This window comes from Lepisosteus platostomus, chromosome 23 (assembly GCF_059453375.1).
Source record: "Lepisosteus platostomus isolate fLepPlt1 chromosome 23, fLepPlt1.hap1, whole genome shotgun sequence".
NCBI lineage: Eukaryota > Metazoa > Chordata > Actinopteri > Semionotiformes > Lepisosteidae > Lepisosteus > Lepisosteus platostomus.
The window spans coordinates 17,214,166-17,238,183 of NC_142633.1; the positions used below are offsets into that span (position 1 = coordinate 17,214,166).

At 45.4% G+C, this 24,018-nt stretch overlaps 1 long non-coding RNA gene across 1 annotated transcript in view; it reads right to left on the reverse strand.

Moving 5' to 3' along the window:
• LOC148642222 (uncharacterized) overlaps window positions 1-24,018 on the reverse strand; it is a 37,226-nt gene that overhangs the window by 3,272 nt on the left and 9,936 nt on the right. The window contains exon 2 of the long non-coding RNA XR_015929601.1: window positions 8,948-9,038. This is a non-coding gene — a long non-coding RNA (uncharacterized LOC148642222). The remainder of the gene's footprint in view (window positions 1-8,947; window positions 9,039-24,018) is intronic.

A 24,018-nucleotide genomic window follows, 5' to 3' on the forward strand; every position in this document is an offset into this window, starting at 1 on the left:
CCCTCAGTGCTGGCCTCTTAAAACAGTCTTTTTGTCATTGAGTAAAGGCAGACGCCCCGCAAAATTGCAGTCCTCTAAGCCGAGGAAATAGTTTGAACTCCAGACTGTGAGACTGGACAACGGCCTCAGTACATTTTTTGGACCTGTGCCTGCCTGAGAAAGGAAAAAGCAATTTCTGCTAAGTAGAAATCCCAAAAAAGTTCAAATTTCACCACAAAAATGGTTTTCATTTAAGAAACAAAATGGATGAGATGTTAAACACCGGTCCCGATTCCTAGGTCTTTTAAGATCCCATGGATGTTCATAAGAGAAGGGGTGTTAACCCCAATATCCTGGCTAAAATGCTCTCCAGGCTTGTATGATCTGGCTCCCTAAACTTCTCCCTTATCTGGACTGGTGAACAAGTTTCTCTCTGCTCCACCTGATCTGTGTGGTGGGGCTGCTGGAGCAGAAGGGCCACCCAGTGAGGACTGCGGTGCTGCTCTTCGTGCTGTCAAGAGGAGATGAAAAGGCTCTGTGAACTCCGCCTGTCCCTGCTGTGTTTTGGGCCAAACAGGGTGCAAGGAGACGTTGTGTTTTCCCCAAAACACCAAGTAGCAAGCAGATCAAAAACACCTGAGATACGAAGACATCGCTGGCAGAGAAATGCTAAATGTTTGTCATCTCTGATCTCTTCATGAACATTATGTCACTTCTTAAGATGGGATTGCAATGTTTAAGGAAATGCAGCCATTAGTCTGGGGGGGAGAGGTGAAGGGAGGGGGTATAAATTGAACTTACGCCAAGTAACTCTTAGCTGTGCTTTGCTAACAGCAGTAGTGTCTTTTCTAGCCAATCAAAAATCATAACTAACAATTCATCCCTTTAGATGTGACAGGCCTGACTTCTGGCAGAAGTGGTTTGTCATGTTCCATGTCAGTGAGCACACTGCAGCACAGATGTCAGCCCATAAACCCTCCCTGGCTAAGTTTATCTCAAGTCAGTTAATAATTCAAGTCAAGTGGTTTTCTGGTCAATTCCTTTGAGGATTGTGAAGTCCTATTCCCCTGTAATACAGCATTGACATAAATACATAAAGTATTGACAACTCATTGAAGTGTTATGTTGTTTTAGGCATGTTTTTAAAATTGAGCCAACCCAACAAAATCTTGCAGGACTGACAGTGAAAAGGCTTTATTCAAGATGTCGAGGGAGTCAGGAACAAGCTCTCTAGCTTTCTTGAAGTTGGTTCCACTAAGGTTCTTCAGCAAAGGACGGCTGGGTGAGATCCTACTAACAACCACACAACCAAGATGGGCTGAATGACATCTTTTCGACTCTGTCCGTAAAAGGAAACATACCGTCAAGCACAAAGCATGAGACCTTACGACATGATCAGAAAAATAAGCAACTTTCAGACCCCTGGGTGGAGGGACAGGACTTCGGCTCTTAAGCAAAGATCGTCAGCTCATAGATACGGCAGGACTCCATAAAAATAATTTGTGAGCAAGCAGGATCCTTCGGCAGGCTGCTCCTGCGCATGCTTCTCGTCACACTTAACGCGCTCCCAGCCCTGCCAGCGCGTCCCGATGTCATGGTGTTAATATTTGTTGCAGGCTTACAAGTGCGGCACCGTGCACGCCGCATGTGGCTTCCCTCTGATCTCCGGCTTATTCCAAGGCCTGATCTCAGCCCCCTGACCTTACATCCTCTGCTCCGCTAGTAATGGGAACTTGCAGGAGAGCCCAGATTTCACTCATTAGTCTGCCCACCTAGGGTCTGGGCAGGGCTGTGGCCAGCGGGGAGCAGCCTTGATCGGTGAAGTATAAGCAGCAGCAACAGCGCAGCCAGACAGCGCTTGGCTGGAAGTAACCTGCCGTTCTCGGGTGTAAACCTTCTCCGCTTCAGCCCGCTCAACCAAATCACTTTAATTGTCCCTGCTCTCAGGACGGGACACCTTTACCAAGAGCTTCCAAAAAAGATTAACTCCTTCAGTGCACCAACTGTTGCTTTTTTTTTTACCTGCAGTGTTAATCCTGTTAATGCAGAGGACATCAGAAAAAAATAGATTCAGTTCAATAAATACAAAAGATAAAGGTAGGGCCATTAAGACAGGAGCACAAATCGTCACGCAGGAGTGCTCCTTGCAAAACGGTCTGCAGTACCGTTAGGATAAAGAGACAGAAAGTGCAGTGAGAGAGGATGCATTCTGAAGGAAAGCAGGAGGATGCCGTGCAAATAGGCTGTGTCTTGGTAAACTTTATTTTAGGAGTTCAGATGGGTGATGACCACCCTCCAGACCAAGCACCACATTTAATTTTATCCGACAGCAGGTGTGAACCAAACCATTCAGACACAAACAAATACAAAACATGACATTTAATATCTCCTGAGATTGCAACGCGATCAGAGAGGTACCAAAGCAGATGAACCGCTTCTGCTTCTACGCCCCGGTTTCTCCTCTCAGTCTCTTCAGGACTTTGTCTCTCTCGGCCTCTGCATCTCTGCACCTCTCCTCCTGCCCCCCTCGTCCCTCCACCCCTCTCTCCCTCGCCCCGGCGGAGAGCCAGTCTGCTGGGCTCCTGTGTCCTGCCTGCCCTGCTGCGGCTCGGGACAATGGGACTCCACAGCGGGAGCAGCAGCCTGCCGTGGGCCTGAGCCAGCGGCACCACTCGGACGGCTCGCAGCCATTTCCTCCATCTGCTCGGAAAACCAATATTGACTTGTCATGCCCCCCCAGTCCCTGGCCTCCTCCCTGCATGGCTTTTTTAATCAAATCCTTGCAGAACTAATAATGTTTTTACTGTCAGGTCACCAGGTATCCAGCGCGGGTGGGGGGGCTGACAGGGATGCACAATTGATCCTCCTTGATGTCTCTTTGACCCATATTAACACACAGGCAGACCGCAGACATGCCTTTCGCAGAAACCTCCAGTGTGCGGAGTGTCTTTTCCTCCCCTAGTTATTAGTTTCCCCTACCCTACTGATGTAAAATGAGAAAAAAAAAATTCTCTTTTTGTCTCTCACCCACCTTACTTTTTCACATGGGAAATTTACAGCACCGGTGCTCATTAGCTTGAAGCACTTGGACAGTGCATGCATGTCATTCCGTTAATGTGATTAAAACCCGCCACACTTATCAGGTCACAAGAGAGAGGGAGGGGGTTTTGAAAATGTTTAATAAATGAACTGCTTGCCATGTTTCATTTCTAGTGGTCTCAAGTCTGACTTGCTTCCAATCGTGATACGATCTGTTTCTCGGCATGCAAACTGAGCACATTTCAGTGATCTGAAGTGGTTATATGATAACATACAGGGAAAAATACAAGAAAACTGAATCTAAAAATAATTTATATCCTGGAACTGAATGACTAACTTCCATTAGTATGTTCTCAGTGCATGTAAGCAACAAGTCCAACTGAACTCAGATTTGGGAATTTCACCAGAATTTACAAATCTAGTCCAGAAGACTCCTAAAGCACCTTCCAACCTTTTTTTTCCCATTTGCTAAAGCATACAAAACACAATCACTGATCGCAAGCTATTCGCCCACCCCCATACCAATAGCCCAATACTTTGTTATTACAGCGAAAGTATGGTATTTCTGACTGTACAAACAACAACAGATTTTGTCTATAAAATCCAAAGTCCTTTAAACTGAGGTTCTGCCCACGGTATACAGTACACAGTGCAGAGGAGAGAGTGGCCCCATGCTTGATTTTAACCACACTCACTTTTTCTCAAACAAGCCCATAGATTCTAATTGACATGTCATTGGCTCACACTGTGACACGTTATAAAAAACCTTTAGGGAATCTTTGCGCCACTTTAAACTGGCTATAAATACAGTAATAAAAAATAAACATGCAACTTATGCTTTTGTCTTTATCCAAAGGTGTCTGCTGCCCCTCAGGCCATTTTGTTCTTCCCTTCCTATCTGCTGATCAGAGAGAAGGGACACATTTGGTTTGAAAGTAACAGCGGGGAAGAGATAACCATCTTCTAAGGGGTTGGGGGGGTGGATCAGGAGCGGCCCAGCCTGTCGGAATCCCTCAACTCGTGTGTTTCACTTTCATGATGAAGCACGGCCTCGGGTGGGGATTCCTGGGACGGCACCTCGCTGGGGTCTGCTAACAGAGCTCGGCCCGACCGCAGGGCCCCTGGTCTGTCCGCACAATGGCCACCCTGCGCCTCTGGCAGAAGGGCACAACCGCCGCACTGCAGAGAGCAGGCAGGAACGAGGCCGGTGTGTGAGTAAACCTTCCTGATGTGACGAGTGGAGGACCAATGCAGGTGGCACGCTGCTCAATGATCACAACTGAAACATGTTCAAACCCACCGATCAACCAATCCATCAATAGCAAAACTGTTGCACGGAACGTTTCAGAGTTCTTCACGCGAGCTAAAAAAAATTAAATTCAGTAAAAAAGCAGAGGCAAAACCCAGTTTGGAAATTAAGGCCGGAGGTGACAGGGAGCCTGGAGTAAGACACATACTGTACCACCTATCATTCCACCAGTAAAGCTAACCATCGCTGGCACCATGCTTTCGACGATTAGAAGTTCTCAACAGTGCAAAGACAGTCCATACATATTAATATTGGTCATGTTTTATATTTGTCTGTTAAAGCAAATCAGAAATCCTTGGGTCAGAGAACTATTAATGAAACGTAAGCCTCCGATTTGGATGCAATACGAAGCATTTTCTGCTGGATTAGCACTGACCTAACTGCAGATCCCTTTGGTCATGCCCTTACTCAGGGCTTAAACCTCTCTTTCTGTGCTCCCAGAGGAGGCCCAATCTCCGTGCTCGGTGGGACAGCTCCCTGCGTCCTGAGGGAAGAAGCCGCCGCGACAGCACTGCCGCTGGGAAGCCTGTCTTCAAAGGGCTGCTGCCTGCCTCTCCTGTTTAATGGCTTCGGCTGCCCCCAGGGTTACCGCGCACCACAGGTAACAGCAATGCAAAACCCTCAGATGAAGTGCTTAAACACTGCAGATGTTGGCAGACCTGTACTGTACATGCACACTGTCACCCTTACGTGCCGTAGGTTCAGTATCAACTGTTTAACTGTAACACAAGCTGCGGTCTGGATACATGTTAAAAGTGTAAGAGCAACTGTGATGGCCTCAGCAGACTCTTATGCTCACAGAGAGAATTCTTTTCCATTAACAGCTCAATACAGCACCCTGATCCCCCACTCATTTAATAGTACTGAGCCCTTCAGGGCAATTTAGAGTGTGTGGATCCCATGCTAGATTAGGGTTAATAATGTATCAATAATGGGACTTTAATTTTCTCCTCCTAATGCCTTACTTTGTAATGGACATGCAGCAGTTACTCTGCTCTTTCACTTGTTGATATAGGTTTCTCTTCCCTCTGAGACATTTCCCAGCTTTTAATGAGATCTTTCATTCTTTTTAATCCTTCAGATTAATGACTGAGTCTTTTTCCATTGTAATGCTAAAGTTATGCGCTTTCTCATAAAATACCTGTAAATACTATACAATACTGGCTTTCCCTTACTCATCTGAAAAAAAACCATAATGGGATCTTTGTCGAGATAAATACATAGTGATTTCCAGTGAAAGGTTACGCCAGACATATGAAGAAAGAGATTAAAAAACAAATACAAAACAAAGATCACAACAGAGAGCCAGAGGAACAGGTATTTCAAAACACACTTTTAAGCAATACTTAATGGTAACGTTTGATACAAGATTTCACTGGGCTGCTTTGAAGGTACAGTAGCTTAAGTGCTGTTATTTTGTTTTTAATGCACAAGTTTCTTAAAACCTAGTGACCACGGACTCTAGACTGCAAGCTTGCCATAACCTCCTGAACTCTCTGCTTCACTGTAGGAATCTTGTGTGTCTGCCCCGAGCCCCAGAAGGACTGCTTTACTGTGCACAGCAGGCTTCAAACACGGAGGCTGCGCTGTCCCTAATGACAGAAAATGAAACTAAGCTGACACCATCTAAATCATCTCTAGATAATCACTGCCTTGTTTACAAATTACCTAGTAGCTCTTGCCACTAGACCCATTGTCGGGACGTGTCGTCCAGTTCCGGAAGTTCCAGTTCAAGCCAAATCCGAACAGTGCTGCAATACCCACAAGGCCGTCGCTCAAGGGACTCCCACAAAGATTTCTGTTCAGACACATCGGCTCACCTACAGCGCCGGCACACAGACAGGCCGAGCAGAGCAGCTCGGGCACAAAACCGAAGTCAGTGCAACTAAGTGAAGAAGACTACAGAGCACAAGGAGAAGGTGAAAGACATTCACGAATAAAAAGTATAAAGTATTTAATTTCTACTTTTTAAATTGTTAATGGGGAAAAAAAACTGTTTTGAAACAGCCCTCGCCAGCAGGCTGAAAAGGGATGGAAAAAGTCTTTCCTTTCCAATAAGGAATTTCTATGGTATTTAAAAAAAACATGCACACTGCCTGCATGGGGCATTTAATTAAAAAAACACTCGGGCAGGAATGCACGGTTAAACACAGCATATTAAAATAAAATGCTGAAGCCCGTGGTAACCTTCCTGGGAAAGTGCAGGGCTTGGTAATAAACTGGAGGGACTCCTGCTGGAAGCTTGATTAGGAGATTCCTGCTTAGAACCCAGTGGCAGGGCAGGCTCTGGCACCGCCTGTCTCTGCTCACTGTAACCCTTTCATTTCTTATTTATTGATTTATTTGCTCAGTCATGGAAACTCCTGATTAAAGGCTCATCTCCAAGGGTGCCTCTGTGCAGGCAGCACAGTGTAAGGTTTTCAAGCACGGCAACATTCAGCACGCACACAGGCTAAGAGTGGATTATCAAGTGCAGAAAAGATACCAAATCCATGAATGGAGACAAATGCAAGGCTATTACACTGGTGATAATAACAACACTCATTCATAAGCCCCCACTACAATTATTTATAACTGACACTGGGACTGCAAAAGCAGTTCTCAACAATTTTCTATGTTATGAAGGGATTAGAATAAACAATTTTGTTTTTAAGGTTTTGATCACGGTTTTCCAAAACTATTACTTGATATCTTGACGTGTAGCTCCAGCCTCACTCATGCTGTTATGGAATTATGGGGCCTTCTATTCACTGTAACAATGTTCATGTTAATACACTTTACATTCTGAAAAATAAGACGCATCGTCCTCAGGACGGAGAGCAGAGTTAACTGCTCACCCAGTTTAACCATACTCACACGATTTATCTCTTTTATCTTGAGGGTAAATCTGACATTTGCTAGAGTAAAGACCATGCACCCTAAAGCAGTCCCCACTGTAAACGGTGAACGATGGCCCTGCACTGTCTCCATGAATCAGATGGCTGCTCACAGACAGGACTCATCCTAGTGCAAAACACACCACAGCATATGGGAGTCAATATCAATCTTACTTCGCATTAAAGATCTTCACATCTCTGGGCACATGCACAGCAGATATTGCTGAAGACTGGAAACATTTCGGTTTGGAGTGTGCTTTTGTTGTAAATTGATAAATTGGACTCCAAATTCAAAAATGTTATTATTTGGCACCACTTTTAGACAATCGTTATTAGCTAGTAATTATTCAATTGATCTTTTTAAACTAATACTTATTATTAAGCTTTACTATGGAGACAAGAAGGCAGTATAGCTCCTCTTTGTAAATATACTTCAAATGTTACAATAACTAGGCTTATAAGTTTTCACTCCACAACCAAAGTCTGTTCATGATTCCACCCTGAACGACAAGTCCAAAAATAATTAAATGCATCAATTAACCAAAATCATTATGCGCTAGAATGGATGGGACAGACGACTGAAAATGTGAGGAATGCAAGACTGGAGCTCAGAGGGAGACTGTGTAAGACTTATTGGCTACTGGTGGGCAGATCTTTGGGAACAATGTCCAAAATGAGATAGGAGACAATAGAAATGAGGCATTTATGACTCTGTTGTCACGGAAAACAAATGAAAGTCTTGCACAAGGACACTGATGCGGCTATAACCCCTCTTTGACATGAAGTAGAGGGCCAGACCAGGACCCTGCCTTTCTAAGGAGGAGGCAGCAAGAATGTAAGGGCACAAGCAGAGGGCACTGGAGCCCAGCAAGCCTTGTCCCATTCTGGCTGATTTACATCTGATCGCCAGTGCTTCACCAGGGCTCCAGGCTGTCGCCCTGTTCCCTACAGCAGTTGAAAGCACCGTGTCTCAGACGACAGCGACTCAAGATGACTGAGGCAGTGAAATTCCGCGCACGTTATCTTCTCATCCTCGCAATGGCAGCCAGATTGACTGGGCACTCCTGTCTGCTGCCCACCTTGGTGCTCCCTGCTCCTGCACTTTGACCTGTGAGACACCAACTCCATGGGAGCTGGCTGCAGCTCAGATAAGAACTTACTGTATGAGTGTGCGCGGCCACCTGTTTTATCCTTAATGCTCTCTTAAAACATATAGATAATGGATATTTAATCATAGAAGGCCTTTTTTCACGTATGACATGGATGAGAATCCCAAAGGAATCTGCTCGTCACAGGCAGAGCTGTGTTCCACTTCAAGCTTCAGATTCAGATGTTCTGAAAAATGGCTAAGAACTTGCCTGCGCTGGATTTCTAACTGAATTCCTCCCCGGTTGGGAATATCTCATTAGAAAACGGGAAAAAAGCAAGTGGCCACCAATCCAGAATACTAAACGTTAACACAAAACACTGCACAACCCTGGTATACTGTCATTGAAACAGCTCAACATATAAATTAAAAAGTAAATACATACTGAAACGCAGGTCTATCGGAGAAATGCACACCACCTCAGCTCATTTTCTCTCTATAAAGTCAAATCTATGATGGCTGGAATAGAGTTATCGCATCAGCTTGATTTCCTTTTTAATAATTTATTCTCTCCCACATGCAAAAATCCACTCTAAGTGCCAGGTCAGCAGGAAAGCAGGAACGCCAGAGGAGACATGAAGGGATCAGATGACTTACCGGAAGGTCCGAGGATCCGGAGCCGCCCGAGTCCTTAATCCCGGTCACCACTTCTCAGCCCACCGAGATGCAACGTCACCCTGGACCAGACCTAGCAGGACAGTTTCCAAAATGAACATTTCTTACAGGACAGGAGTGCTCACAAATGAGCCCTGCGTTCATTTTAATCTAGCCCACCAGAGGAACTGGTTTAGGGGATGCTGCCGACACTGCTGGTAATGGAGGTGCTCAAGAAGTAGCACTTTCCCTTCATGGTTTTATAACAGTGCAAGCATAATAACCCGCTTTCAAGGCAAACTGACACAAAATACAGATCTCACAATTAGGTTGCTGTGTACAGGGCTATTCCTTTGTGTGTTGGGAAGTCGCAGTTGCACTTTGATTAGCACTGTAGTTTTAAAACATTCAACAGGAAAACCTGGCATTACTAATCCATTAGCCTGATGATTTTTGCCATGTTAATTTTCTGAATGGCATCACTTCAGTAATGATATTGGACTGATGGTAGTATTGAAAGCTTATTGTTATCGTTATGATGTAAAAAAAGAACAGCACGTTTCCCTCTGACCTCTCGGCCGTGCAGTGCGTCTGCCTTTACCCGTCGAGACGGGCCAGATGAAAACCAGCCTGAAGAGCCTGCAATCCTCTTAAACCTCTGGAGCCGTGACTGGAGTTACAATGACAGGAACACCGCTCTGCATGTCCCTTGATTGCAATTACGAGTTCGGTCCGGTGTGCAGCTGGGCCGGACCAGGGGCCAGGAGGTTAGCAAGCCGGTAGCCAGACACAGACGGGACACTCACCGCTGTGGCTCCAGAGCGAATACAGATTTACAGGGGACTGGGTACGACACCACAACGAATGCAACAGGCCGATTCATTTTTACAGCACAAAACTAAGATATTAAACCCCATACCCTGTCCTACTGACTTTGCACATGATCTCGACTCTTAAAACTTAATTTGTACAAACCCGTCGCCACGCCAGTTGCGTTCGGCGCAGTGAGGACATATCCTTCACCGACTCTTCATTTCCTGAAACGAATTTACGAGGATCAAAGATTCAGCCTATAAACTAACATAAAACCATACATCCTCAAAGACAAAATGAGCATCGAATCAGTTTGTCACAGTTTGTCCTTATATTTCGACGAAATATTAAACCATTCAGAGCTAATTCTGAAATTCTAATATGCCCAATTTGGCTCAATAGCTTATCTGCTGCTGTAGCAGTGACAATTATTATTGAGTTTTAACGTTCAGCGGGAAGTTAATTCGACGCTGTAATAATTACGTTTCACAAAATGTGCTAAGGAAATCGCTAAATTCAGATGATCAGCACGTTATCTGGAAAATTCAATCCGACCCGAAGTCCACCCGTAACAATATGGTACAAGTGCACCACCTGGTGACGGACACTAAAACTGCAAGTTTGCGGCTCAATTTCTCGAGTTTTAATTTAAATATTTGACAAAGAATGAGTTTTGACAATATTATTTTGTCAGGACTGAAGTTTCTTGGTATACAAGGCTAGAGTTGCAACACATATAGCAGTGTAGTAATAAAGACGTTTCTTTAACTGTCGTGTTTTGACCCTCAGTAACCCAACAGACTCGCTTGCTGCTTCGATGAATTGGAAAATGATCTCTCTTTCTCAGCCTGAAGGGCGAATCGAGACAGGTGTCTGATAAAAGAGATTTCATGCTATTCCTCGTTTTTAAATGCATCTGTAGATGATCCCTTGATAAAAAATTAAACTTGAGACAAATGTGCAAAGACCTTTTCCCAGTTAACCATTCACAAAAAAGGGCGTGATAACGGTTGGTTTTAGGTCACCGTACAGTCTCGGAGTTCCCCCTACAAAGGACCGAGTTCACTCGAGCTCCAAATAAAGCAGAGAAGGGAACAGATTCTGTACAAGAAAAAAACTATGAAGAACTAGGTTACGCTCGACGCGTGCAAGATCAAACGGTATTCTTTCTCACTTACGGGATCCATCAGACCGCCATCCAACATAACAGCGCTCTCTAGTGGGGAATCTCGGTACTGGCACAACGGAGAACGACAGCTCCATGTCGGAGAGGACATTCCGCGTGTAGCTGGGAACATCACATCACCTGCAGGACCCCTTAATCGATTCAGCGGAAGCACTGCGCACAAGGCAGGATACAAACTGGTCCTCACTCCATCACAGGGCACACACAGACACAAACACGCACACAATCATATTTACAGAAGCCATTTACCTATCGGCAAGCATGTCTTTGGACTGTGTGAGGAACACAGGGAGAACATACAAACTCCACGCGGATAGCATCCCAGGAATTATTACCCAGGACCCCAACACTGGGGCAGAAATGTGCACCACTGTACCACCATACCGCCCTGTACTAGGAACACGATAGTTGATTCATAAATACATTGAGTCAGCAGTCGGAGTGTGCACCTTTGTCTTGCTTCAGGCATCAAAATTAATTAAGCACTATGCACCTATCACTTCAAAAAAACACATACAGTACGGGGTTTTTTCCAAAATTGGTAAGACAACACATTGCACTTAATGACAGGCCACAAGTCACCACGAGTCATTAAGATACCTCTCCAAGATCAACGATCAACACACCCTCCCAGAGTGGGACTGATGGCAGCCTGACTGCACCGCAGGGTCCCGGGACGCCCCTGGCTGCCCTTCCTGCAGGCCCATCCTGTCGCGACGCCACTCCTGCGGGACAGCACCTGCCCTGGTGCTGCTCGAGGAACAAGAAGGGTTGTCCTGTGAGATGGCTGAGCGTGACGGTTATGCTGTGGATGTCAGCTACCCTGTGCCCTGGTGAACACAGCTCGGGCTATCTAACAAGCCAAGACACGGTTAATAGACACGTCACTGCCAAGTACAGAAAAGCAAAATTACGGCTCTTCTTACTTACAACTTTGTTTCTCATCCCTGTAAAAATAAAAAAAGCAACTGGAACAGGTAAAGGTTTATTCCATGCTGTAAGGAAAAGAAAACAGAAACTGTGGAGCCTTCTTCAGGTGTTAATAAGTAGGCTTCACAGCTGAAACGTTGCATCTCTTTTTTCACAGCATGGAAAAAAACCTCCCCCTGTTTCTTTGCAGCCTACGCATGCTGACGCTGCTGCCTACTTTCACTGAGCTACACCGTGTGTAGTGGGCATTAGTGTAATATTATAGGAATGTAGAAACATAGGAAATCAAACTCAATGCTTTAACTTTTGAATGGACAGTTAATTTATGACTATTAAGGTCAATGCAAGGAGGAGGTTCACCAAGTTAAAGCAAACTCGGAAAGTCAAATTCCACCAGATTTCTTCTTCAGGGGACACTTCTGCACATCTGTAACGTCAGCACTGAACTGGACCCATGATAAAAAACAGTCGATCTGAAAATTACTCGGTAACTCACATATACATTACACATATCATGCTTAATTCACTCGGAGAATCTACCCCCCTATTTTCCCAAATGTCACAATTCTTCCATTGTCCTTTCTTTGTGCTGACAGGTATTTGAACTGCACATTCTAACTCGCCTTCCCAATTAGTACCTTCCAGCCCTACTTGGAGCTTAAAAGAAGAAGCAGACCTCTTTAACAAGCATTCCCTATTCACAAATTCACTAGCAGTTTACCCACAGCTGCCCTGGCCCCTGACCCCTGGAGCAAGAAGGGTCACCGGAGGGGGTCAGGGGTCAGCGTTCCTCTCATTACCCCGGACAGCCCACATGAACCCTGCACCCCCACTGCTGCAGAGGGACACTAGCAGTTCAGGTTCAGGAACGGTGGGCTCTATCGAGGAACGCAGAGGGGGTGCATGAACAAACTCTCCACTCTTATCCCACCTGTACAGGAAACCGACACCACAGAGGCCGATACTGCAGCTGGCAGTGTTCATTGCTCAGTGACACCCTGGACAGGGGACCGGAAAACCAAAGGTCTCGGAAGGGGAGTGTGCCTGCAAGGCCAGTTCCTGAATGGGGAAAGCAATTTCCAAAAGTGAATTCAGAAGCTACGTACAGCAGATACCAGCTAAAACACTGCAGAGAAAGACTTCTTAAAATTATCCGAATTCCTCCAGGAATAGGTCATCCCTATTCCTCCCCATGTAGGTCATCGCTCACAATTCAGTGGTTTTCCCCTTGGTCACGAAGCATTTAGGACCAAGGAGAACTGAAAATGAAGAACTCTCCTGCCAGTTTTTGTCAGATAGTTATAGTGAGGGTTTACTGTAGCTTAACTGTAGCTTAACTCTGTATTTGTAGATAGTTCACAATGTAGGCTGTGACATGGCCTTTTGAGAGGCTCAGGTCCTCCAGTTAAGGGAAGCTGCACTGGCTCTCCCTGCAGAATGAGCCACAGATCAGTAGATGAGAGATTCCCTTGTACACTCCGGATCCCATGGGAAAAAACTGGGAGTTCGCGGTAGAAATGGGGGGGGGAGTTTCTGCACTAAGGGCTGGAGGATTCCATCACACCGGTGCAAAGGAACACTTTGTAATTAACACAATTCTCAGGCTCTGTTCTGACAGCAGCCCTGGCCCTGCCCCCACTTCGACACCCCTGCTGCTACAATAGCAAGGCAGCATAGGTGTCAGAAACTGCCTGGGAGAGAAAAAAAATTGTATCCCCCCCCCCAGAGTCTCGCAGTTTTTGAAAAAAAAAAAGGACAGTGATGACTGGCCCACCACCCTGCTCACCCCTCCTTTCCCAGTCCCCATCTCCTCTCCCGCTCTCCCATCGGGCTGACCCACCCACACACCCTCGGTGTGCCACAGAGCCGCTGACAGATGGCTCTGAAGGGCTGCGCGCGAGTGACAGCCCAGTCCAGTGTGGCTTTGTCGAAGCTTTAATTGATCCCCGTCCCATTGTGCAGCCACTCTGTGCCCCGCTGCCACAAAGGCCCTGACAAGTGCTGCGCGCTGGGAACAATCTTGCAAAGGCCTGGACTCTTAGATGTGAGTGATCGCTTAGCAAATGACCCCCCCCCACACACACACACCCCTGCCCCCCCCCAACTTCCAGCGCCACCCCCTGTTTTGTCTTTCATGATGTCTTTCTTCCCTTTTATGCAAGCAAAACTTTCCGTTTTTTGAGTTTTCAAACTTTTTTTCTGGCAGAAGTACACTGAAAGTTTTAAAGGCATGTTAATCATAAGACGCCACCCAGAACATCGTTGTGGCAGCATTGTCTCAAAAAGGCATTTGTCTTCAGAGCAGGGGATTCAGTACAGACTCAAATGAGCTTGCTGGGAGGTCCCCAGATTGAACATTTTTATCCTGTTTTTCATGAGCAGAATAAGACCTTTTACAGTTACTCAAGTATTATTTTTTAACTCTTAATCATTGAATTTCTGGAAGCTGGAAAAAACTAAACGCACATACATGGGCAGATAGTAAAAGGAGACAGATTTGTCTGAATGAACCTGCTAGTTTCAACATTCAGAATAATGTACTGGCTACACAGTCACATGTAATGAAAAGACATTGAGCCCAACTCACTGTCTATTCACCCTTTGACTGTGACTTTCGGACTCCTACGCAAGGAGTGGGTCACTCTAGTCCTTGAGGACAGGAATCCTGCAGAGTTTACAGACATTTTTCCAGTAAAAGCTGATTAACACAAAGAACACAGTCTGACTTCTTATCTAACTATTTGAGCAATTAAGCAATTACATGTCATGATGGAATGAAAACCAGATGAAGCTCTGGGCCTCAAGATTCATTCCTGATCTAAGCAGAACTCTTTTTTTCAGTTTATTCAATTTCAACTGCAGTTCACTGAGGGAGTGAGATACTCAGAGGAGTGTACAAGTAGTCTGAGTACACCATGGATTTATTCTGTATTTCCACTACCCAGAAACAGGACTAAAACTGATAACAATTGGCGAGGAAAAAAACCCACTTTCTTTCCTGTAAAGACGCAGCTTACAAATAAACAAGAACACATTAAATAAATCCTCCTTTCCGCTGGAAACATGTTAAACTGAAAGGAACGGCGCAAACAAACCTGTAAGAAAAAAGAACTGGTCGTAGGTATTCTGAGCTGTAGCAATTTCAGAACGACAGTGGCCTCACTCAGTTATTATGATTGTTTGTTTCTTACTGATTCAACCCAAACTTCAAATACTAGGTGTGCTGGAAGCCTGGAACGTGGCAGGAAAAAGCCGGCAGAGCTCTGGCAGGACAAGACGGGACAAGGGCCAATCCCTCAACATGACGACTCTGCAAACACCGCGCACCACTCTCACCCCCTGGCAGCATCGATCACAGCCACCTTGTTCTCGGGACCCTTTTCTGTTTTCTCCAAGCGGGTTAATGTTTGACACATTTCATTCTCTCCTGGGGGCTAGTGCCAGTTCTACATTTCGGGAGGGGCTGGGGGGGGAGGGCAAAAAAGACAAACTGTCCAAAGTACAAACGTGATGGATTAGTGGACAAACAGCACAATAACAGAACCAAATGAAGACGACGTGTCACTAAGAAAACAAGTGGAGCAGGATTGTCTGTGTATCTATAGCTGCTTTCCTGCAACTGATTGCAATCTTGCCTGTCACCCTCCTGCAGAAGCCCCAGTCAGAGATCCGACAGATAAGTACTTTACCTTAGGTGATGCAGGAGGTCTTATAGAAATTAAATATCTCATTAAAAAAATAAATTAATAAACAAGGAAATATGAACTCTGTGAAGAAGTGGTCTAACAAGAGGCAGCACCTGTTGCTGGCTAGTGAATGTTCCTTATGCAGACACTTGTTGGGGCCCGTGCCTTCTACATGAGGCTCTCTGAGCTCCCCCCGCGTTTCTCTGAAGTGTCTACACTGTCAGTTTATCAAGAAAATGCTGTTCAGAGCCTCATCCTGTTCGGCAGATTCACAGGGCTCACAGACGGTTATTTTTTATACATTTCTTTGTATTTTACTTCTGGTTTCCCACTTAAGGTGCACGGTTGCTCAGTGGGTTGCAATCAGGCAAAAAGCACTGTGGAGGGAGAGGAAATCTGGGCCTAAGAGCCCAGCTTAACCAGGACATCCCACACCAGCAGCCCCTATTCCACTTTGTGCAATCCCATCCTGAGCCCTGATGAGCTCTGGGTGCAGAGGAGGATGAACATCAGCACCAGGTTTTATGACTAAATGAATAAGGAAAAACACGCTATTTTGTTTTAGGGAAGTTAAAATGAAAATATCTACTATCACCTCACCTTCTGGGCCATTCTATCTCACAGTATTCACACAGCGGCTTTCAAGCTCACTGCGGACCTTTTGTGGGCAGCAGGGAATGCAGAAAGTGGGAAAGGGACAAGATAGATGGGTATTTATTGTGAATCCAAAGAAAAAGGAACAGGAGTGCTCAAGCTAATGGTACACCCCGCGAACAGGACTTAGTGTGGGGCTATCTGAGAGAGGGCTCTTTTCTTTACTGACCTGGGGGAGGGGACAGTCAAAGCACATTTTTGGTGTGCCAAGACTGATGGCTGTTTATTCTCTATTGAGATTAAAGTCATCCATTCACCCTGAACAGCAGAGCACATTTCCATGTATAAACTGCACTGGGCTCTGGTTTCCATTGTGGAGAAGTGGGGTCTGCATTTTCAAAAAAAACAGGGAGTAGCTAACTATTATCCAAGCCAGGATAGGAGCTGAATGTGAACCAATTAATTCTCATTTACTGGAACAATGAAGGGGGGCGGGTGGGGAGGCTGAGGAGGAGAGGGGTTTGCATTTGTGAAACTCGTCTGATCCCGAGTGACGACTTTCTGAGCAAAGTGAGGGGTAAATGATGATAATGACTCGTGAAGGATGGCCAGGAGCAGCCGTCTTCATTTAACATTAGAACAAGAGAGGGCACCACACTGTCACTGCCCTCGTCAGCGGTAGCTGATTTCACCTTATTAGAGAGCTGTGGACTATAATTGGCTGGGCATTTTGCTACAAGACGTTCTAAATTGCTCAAGATTAATAAAATGAGAAGAATAAACGCACTAGCAGACATTAATGCTGCCCTTATCCCCCCCCACCCTTCTCCTCCAGGCAAGCAGGTATCCTGTAACAGCAATTATGTCAAAAACCACAGCTTCTGCAGTCTTGATTTTGACTGAGCCCCAAGCCAAACGCTGAGTAAATGAAAAAGAAATTGTGTGCCTCGGGCAGGAAGTGTCTGTGGTGACAAAGAAAACAAATGAAGTGAACGCATTAAATGTGTTGCTACAAATGTGCTTTAGCGCTGCTACACTGGAGTTTGAGTTTTGATTTATTCATTTTATCTCTCTGGAAAAAGCTACTTTATTTGTGGACACATTGATGTTTTACTCTTAGTCACCATTTAAATACACCACAAGCTCGTTTTCCTGTGTTTGACTTTATAAAGGTAGTGTTGTCATGAAATTACAGTAAAAGCATGGTAACACAGAGAGGTATCACATAGTGCACAATTACTGTGGCAAATTCTGAGGGTGGCTATGTGAAGGGCACAAATTTGGGTGTGATTATGTCAGTTCTGCCTGACTGACAGGCGAAGAAACACTGGAACTGAAAAGACACAGTGCACACCTGGCTGAAACTATGTATGTGTGAATGCAGAAACTAGCCAGTGAAGGAAGATTCTAGTGTAATCATTCAGTTCTACAGACTTTGTCATGTCAAAGCTTAATGGAGTTTGTACTGAAAGTTCAGGAGGGATGACAACTGCCAAGTCCCATCAGACACGGCTGTCAGTAATAAGCAATCACTCCTGATGTCATTTCCTCTCCTAAAACACTATAAATACTGTACGTGAGGGAGAGAAGGAGATAGTATCTTTGCATCCCACTTCTACCCCATCCCCACCTCTGCAGCTGCCCCTGGGTCACCCCTCACTCTGCAGGGGGGTCCCAGCCTCCTCGTGCTCTGGCCAGGAGGTCAGCCCTCAGCCAAGCCGGTTAAGCCACATTTTTGCTTAACACTCCATAATCCTTTCAGTACACCTTATTTTTGGGTGCTTTTATAACTGGTGAAATCTATTTGTAACTGTCTATATGTTAGTAGTGAAGTTTCTTCAGCATGATGTAATGTCTGCATCTGTGAGAACAACTGAATGGTATAGTTTTCTGCGGAATCAGTGCAAATTCCCTGTGTGGTTTGTGTTACACAGCAAATAAAATGTATCTGTAGCACTGTCTCTCTTAACCCTCTCTCTCCCTATCATTTTCTCTGACTGCGTCCCTCCATTTCTGTGTCACCTACTCATGTTCAAGATGATGTAAGTTTCGTGTTGGCTGTGACACGTGGCTTAATGAACAGAGAGGAGGAAGAGAACTGTCCCAATGACATGGACACACCTCCTGACTCAGGAACCCAATCAGCTGGAAAGAAAAGCTCAGGCTGTCCCTCTAATGAATGAACAAGAAGGGCACAAGCCAGGGGCAGATCACACACCCCACCTCGGAGAAAAGCATGGTCTAATTCATAATGGAAGAACAACAAGTTTCTGAACCCTTAGATACAGGGACTCCATTCCTTTATAAAAGAAACTCTAAAAACGACAAGGCCTAGGCTTTCCCGTTGCTATTAAGCTGCTCCTTTTTAAGAAACTGGTTTTCACTACCTTCTCAAGGAGCGGCTCATTCACTTTTGAGTTGATTTTGTGCACCTGCTCCCTGTTCCAGCCCACCTCTAACAGCCAGACGCTCACTCTGTTCTGGGCTCTGCACTGGTTTTCTGAACCAGCCGGGACTGGGACCTGGAGCGCCTGGTTCCCTCCCCCCTTTCCCCCCCGACCCTCCGCCGAATCCCGCTCCGGCTTTTAACTTCGTCTTGTTCGTCTTGGAACGATCACCCAGCTCTGGACATTTGCCTCCCCACGGATTTCCCTTTGGACTCCCTTTGGACTGTTCGCCCTGGACCACGCCCCCCCCCCCGTTCGTCTACCATCCCTGTTCCTCGTCTCTTGCCTGTGTGTGTTCACTCCCTTCCGGATTGTGTCATCTGCATCCTGAAAGACACTTCGTAACAGAGTATCCATTTGTGCAACAGGAGCAATTCTTCACGAGTTTAGTGCCCTAACTAGGATTTGAATCCTCAACCGGGTCAGGAGCCTTGAATCTGACCACCTCGCCGCACTGTCACAGGCCAGCCCTCAGGCCTTCAAGAAACAAAAAGCACAGAGAGGAGGTCCCATGGTATGTGGACATGCACAACAAGTACACTCCACCGCCGCTGTGTATTTAAGCATTATAATCTCAATCCAACCCAAATTCTGACCTTGCTCTTACTCCAGCCCTGCCATCTGTATATGTCAGTGCACCTGAGCAAACAGGAGTGTTCCCTGATTCGGCTATGACAGTGTGAGGTGCACTAACAGGGAGGGGAGCTCTTGAAGGCATGGTCACACAGCAACATAGGCAGAATGTTCAGGATTCAAAGATTAGATTAGATAAGATTAGTCAGAAAAAATCAAAGAAGTTACTACTGTTACAGCTGCTGTTACCAACACTAATTAGTCCCTCCACTAATTACCCCTACTAAACTTAACCAACCACAACATCAGGAAACCCCTAGTGAATACAATTCTGGGCCACTGTGAGTAGCAGTAACTGTCTGGGGAGGACATGGGTTGTACTCCACAAGGAAACTGTAGGATTGAGGGAAAATCTATACATATGGATTAAGAGATAGATAGGAGAAAACAGGAAACAGGCTGTATAGATAAAGTGTAAATGCTCCCTGGTATTGGTGCAGGTAATGTAATTGGTAATAGAGTAAAACAGGGATCTGTGTAACAGCCACTGCTCTCTCTAACTTACATAAATCATCTAGATTCTAATATAGATGGTAAACCAGTGAAATTCTCAGATCACACCAAAACAGGAGGATTAACAAGCACTGTGGAATCAGCAAAGGAAATCAAAGAAAGTTTTAAGATCAAGACTGCATAAACTGGCAGATGATGATTTTTAGTTTTTACAAAACATCTGTTTGAGACTTTTCAAAACAATTCTTATCTTCTGAAATATTTCCTGCCTAATCCCACCCCATGCAGGCTGACCTGACGTTTCAAGGCGTGGGGCTGAACTGCAGGTCCCACTGCTGGCACCAGTTATTTAACAGGACTGAGACCTGGGGATCAGTCTGGCCAGGGAGGTCGTGGGGAGTCTTGTTTCTTGGTTCTTTAGTCCTCTGCTGAGTCAGTTCAATTGACTAGGGGTTTTGCAGTAGTTTCACCGGTGAGCCTACAGCTACGATCTTCAATACTTCAACTACTAACGGAGATTTAACTGGAAAAAACAGCATGATGCCCAAGTGTGATGCCTTACAGTCCTGCGTGGGGAAGGCTGCAATGTCAGAAATATGAGGCGAAGCTCGTCTGGAGGAGGGCGCTGAGGCCGAGCCGCCATGCACAGCCCAGGGAGCTGCTGTCGACGGGGGTGGGGCCCGGGGCTCACTGGGGTGTCTCGCGGACCCACCCCCCAGGCACACGGGCACGTGCTGCAGGGAGCAGAAGGCCTGGTAAATGGACCGGAAGGAAACGGAAAGACAAAAACAAGTACCGGAGAAGAAAAGAGAAAGCAACATCTGTGACACAACAGGCACAATGATGGGGCTGAACCGAAAAGTGTGCCATAGCAGACCTGCAACCATCCTGGGCAAATCTGTCAAGCAGCTGCTGTCGTGAGCTGTCAATTAAGGGGCAAGTATTTCACCCGAGCTCTCCCCGGGCTGCAGACAGGTTTATAGGGCCCTGCAGGCTGTTTCAGGAAAGATGTATTGCACTTTGCTTCCCTCTAGTTAAGAAAAACTTTCTAGAAGTAGCAAAAAACTAGAAATTAAACATTTACAGTTAAAGGGTTTGTTTCACAGTGGTACAATTTAGAATCAGCAGAAACCTTTTTTTTTTCGTGAGTATGAATTCATCTAAGTTTCTCAGCGGATGCCAGAAACTCAAGACCCAAGCCATGTTTGCTTCAGCGTGTACATTAAGCATCTCCTGCTGCTTTCTGCACTAATACACACCATTCAGTTTTCCAAAACTAGGTTTAAGGTTAAAAACAGAAAAAAAGTTTATTTTTTCTGTAGCTATATATGATTTCATGCTAGATGAAGCTGTTGTTGTTATTTAGTAAGCAGACACTCTTCGCTGGGGTTCTTCATGTTTTAAATACGTAGTAAGTACAAGGGCAAGGGCAAGGGAAACATCAACTGGGAAAAACTAAGGTTGCTGCTGGAAGAGGTGTTAGTGGGGCCAGCAGGGGGCGCTCACCCTGTGGTCCATGTGGGTCCTAATGCCCCAGTATAGTGATGGGGACACTATACTGTAAACAGGCGCCGTCCTTCGGATGAGATGTAAAACCGAGGTCCTGACTCTCTGTGGTCATTAAAAATCCCAGGGCGCTTCTCGAAAAGAGTAGGGGTGTAACCCCGGTGTCCTGGCCAAATTTCCAATTGGCCCTTACCAATCATGGCCTCCTAATAATCCCCCTCTATGAATTGGCTACATCACTCTGCTCTCCTCCCCACTGATAGCTGATGTGTGGTGAGCGTTCTGGCGCACTATGGCTGCCGTCGCATCATCCAGGTGGATGCTACACATTGGTGGTGGTGGAGGGGAGTCCCCATTACCTGTAAAGCGCTTTGAGTGGAGTGTCCAGAAAAGCGCTATATAAGTGTAAGCAATTATTATTATTATTATTATCATACGTCATAACATACAACAATATATACATATATACAATATAATGTGCTCTTTCACAATACACTGGATTAAATTAAAGCTACGATACTGACACAGTGGCAAATCTGTGATACATGGTTCTCCATGTATGGATGTTTTCTCCAGGTGGTCCAGTTTCCTTCCAGCTTTCAAAGACTGGCTCTGCAGGTTAATGAGGGTCTCTAAGGTGCCCTCCTTGTGCAAGTGAAGGTGTGTGTGTGCCCCCTCTAAGGCATATCCCACCTCGCGCCCTGCGCCTCTCGAGCTCTGGCTCACTGTAATCCTCTTAAGACAGCCGAAAATGAGTGGATAGATGGAAACCTAAAAAGAGGGTAGAGAAGCACAAAAATGCAGGTACTGTACAGAAACCGATAAATAAAAGAGACACTGTAAGAACAGTGAAAGCATATTTCACTCTGGAGCATAAAACCTTTGAAAATAACACCCTTAAGCAAACTTCTTTATATCCACATCACAAAATCTAGAGACTCGAACAAGGGCTGCAACAGCAACCGGTCTGGGAGGATCTGTAGAGATATACGGTAGAAACCCAAATCAGAGCAACACAAGCATCTGCCAGCTGGGACTGCATCCCAGCCATGCCACAGTCTGAAAAGGAGAAGAAAACATTCCAAGAAGTAGAAAAGGGAAGCAGTTAAAAGGGAAAGAAAGAGCAGCAATAATAAACTCCTGAACAGCACAGTGCATGGATCTTTGCTCTGGGCTTTCCAGATCCATGGCTGGGTTTACAATACTGTACAATTTGGTTCTGCACTGTTAACCTCTGCAGAGGGGAGGAACTGAGACAATGTGCATCTGTCCCCTGGGATGTCAGCACCACTGTCAATGTCCCTTTGACTCCATATGGTTTTGTGTTGGTCCCAGGCTGCCATCCCAGCCGGGACACATGGGTGACATCTGGAGACAGATGATGAATACACCAGCAATTGCCGTGGATACAGGGACACTCCATGGGAGGGTAAGGGAGGAGACAGTGGTGTCCTTCGGTGTCCTAGGCAACGGCCTACAATAGCGGTCAGTCACTGTAAAAGCAATTGGGCCCTTACTCAACGATCATTTCACATGCTGACAGGAAAAAGGACTTTACTTAAATATTTTCCTAAATACTTTTTTGTGCAATGCATTTCATGTAGATTTGAATGAATCCATAGAACAGTCAAGGAAATGTCACAGAACCTAAGCTGTGCCTTTTATCACTATTATACAAGATATACAGAAACTGTAAAGGATAACCTTTATGTTAATATTCAAGCAATGTTTATTTTTAATAACAGTACCCATTTTGGGTTCACCTCACTGAGCAGTTATTGAAAATATAAAGCCTAGGCATCTGATCTTCTTAAGATATGAACATGCTGCTATTCTAAAAATATCTACAGTATATGATTTCTGAGTTTGCATCTCTGTGCTATAAGAGTATATCTCACAAATGATCAGCTGGTCATTGGTAACAAGACTTGAGATTTACAGTCTGTACTTAATGACAGTTGTAACAGATCAGTTCATTTTCTTTATGATGAAGGCTGAATTTGCATTCCTTGGACTTCTTAAACATTTCATGGCTGGGCTCCTTGTTATCTTAAAAACACCACCAGCAATTACAGTCCAGCCACACAACTGTGGCTTCTGGAGTGTCAGTCAGAAAATGCTCTGTACAGTCAAAGCCAAGGCTTTGTATGTACCTGAACTGTGGATGGGTCTGCATCTTTAACAGCGGACTCAAAATGTGCTGGTTTAAACCTGATTTTCCTACATCTTTACCTGCCTAACCTTTTCTTGTTTGACTGTTGAGAAGAGCTCTAAGATGTTAATGTGAAAGTTGCTGTATATTACTGCCTAAAGGTAAACAGACAGCAGATAAATGGAACCAGAGATGCCAGTCCTATGCCTCACGCAGGCTGATCAATCTTCTTGACCTTTACTGGAGCAGCTGGACTCCAGATGTGCAGAGCTGTTGTTACAATGACGGACTGGGTGGCAGCGTTTGAAACAGACGCAGTGTTGCACACAGTAAATGAAACAGCCTTAACTCCTGTACGCCACTACCTACAGCAAAAGGAAAAGGGGAAAGAGAAAAGAGAGACGAAGAACTGCCCTCTTAACAAGTGTTTACTCCTTCTCCACTCCATGGCAGCAAAGCAATAACCGCCCACAGAAGGAGACTGACCCTAATCCAGGAACAAAGCAGCAGGGCTCACAGTTCAAGGGTCACTAACCCCCGCATTGTCCCTGGCAGGGACAACACACTCCTGCTTTTCAAAGAGTTTCAAAGGCCCAGGCTAAGCATAGGAGATGGACAAAATACAACTGGGTCAGGCCTGGGCCTTTTGTTCCAGCAGGGAAATAAAAGAAACC